This window comes from Diaphorina citri, unplaced genomic scaffold (assembly GCF_000475195.1).
Source record: "Diaphorina citri unplaced genomic scaffold, Diaci psyllid genome assembly version 1.1 scaffold1064, whole genome shotgun sequence".
NCBI lineage: Eukaryota > Metazoa > Arthropoda > Insecta > Hemiptera > Psyllidae > Diaphorina > Diaphorina citri.
This window is the reverse complement of record NW_007378493.1, coordinates 94,522-96,356: the sequence shown is the minus strand read 5'-3', so window position 1 is coordinate 96,356 and position 1,835 is coordinate 94,522.

Genomic DNA, 1,835 nt, shown 5'->3' with positions numbered 1-1,835 from the left:
TTTGAATTGAAAATGAAAACTTAGTCAAGTATGAAAATATGCCACTGTCATGCAAGATTACACTGAGCCAATATAATCAATCAGATGAATGTGATATCAATACAAATCTAGTTACCTGGTCGTACTATGTACAAACTATTAGTGTCTCATAATCCAGTCCTGAGAGAGAGAGAGAGAGAGAGAGAGAGAGAGAGAGAGAGAGAGAGAGAGAGAGAGAGAGAGAGAGAGAAAGAAAAAGAGAGAGAGACCTGAGAGAGAGAGAGAGAGAGAGAACAACGCAACGTACGAAAACAGGATAAAAAAAACCAAATACATACATAATATATGTAACTATAGGGAAACGCTTTAACAATTTGACCCAAAATCTAATTTACTAAGTTCTATTCTGAACCAAAGTCTTTTTAAACATGGGTTTAACGTCATTATACATCTGCGAAGGTGCGAAGTACATAACAGGATTTTTACTCTCCACTCTGCGGATTTCACCCCCTTATTAACCTCAGCCAGCCAGAGTGGTACCATTAACCTCAGCCAGCCAGAGTGGTAGCATTAACCTCAGCCAGCCAGAGTGGTATCATTAACCTCAGCCAGCCAGAGTGGTACCATTAACCTCAGCCAGCCAGAGTGGTATCATTAACCTCAGCCAGCCAGAGTGGTGTCATTAACCTCAGCCAGCCAGAGTGGTACCATTAACCTCAGCCAGCCAGAGTGGTATCATTAACCTCAGCCAGCCAGAGTGGTACCATTAACCTCGGCCAGCTAGAGTGGTACCATTAACCTCAGCCAGCCAGAGTGGTAGCATTAACTTCAGCTAGCCAGAGTGGTAGCATTAACCTCAGCCAGCCAGAGTGGTAGCATTAACTTCAGCCAGCCAGAGTGGTACCGAGAAAAACCAGCAGCACGTGATTGCCTTCATGTCAACGGGAATGTTAGTTCCCAGATGCATTCACTCTTGATACTTAACAACTTAACAGTCTTAATCAATAGCTAACAATTTTATGCCCATACTAACAGACCAAGTTCAATAACTTGTTCTTGTGAGAGTACACGGTCATCAATATTGGGATAGTTATCTTAATGTTTCATGTTAGAGGAATTAGTGGACGGTGGATACACTGGGTAACATGTTTGGTTTTATTTTCAGTACATGGTCCGTTTGGGTATCTGGTGAAATGTTGTTCAAGTAATTCTGCCGAGATATCTGGTGTTATGTTGTGAATAGTAATGGGATTTTCAAATCTATCGAGCTCCTAATCACTCTTCTTCAACACAGTTTTGCAGTTCCTACAATACCTTCCTTACTATTCTCCAAAGTCTTCAAACAGTTAAGTGTGTGGGAGTTGCTGATGAATTTGTCAATTCAGATCAAGTATGTTATAGTAAATTATAACGGGCAAATGTCCAGCTCTGTTTGTATTGTAGATTTATGAGATTTTTATTGACTGACTCATTGGTTGTCTCATTTTATTGTAAAGTGACTCAATAATCGTAAAGTTCTCACCCAAAGAGTGCATACCAAGCCCTAGTACCTGAGTAATTCCTTCCCAGTTCTCATGCAATATGGGATCCTATTTAGATTTTATTAGCTACCTACCATTTACAATAATATGTACTTTATCGTCTTATCTATACATACATATACGTTAGACACATAAAGTATAGGAAGTAGGTATTCACGTTTCTGCTGTAGGTATTCACGTTTCTGCTTTTCAGTAGGTATTCACGTTTCTGCTTTTCAAAATATTTAATGTTATAACTATGTACTTATATGTATGTGAATGTTGCCAACCCCTTGTAATTATTTCTCAAATAAATACAATTATTTTCTACATAAA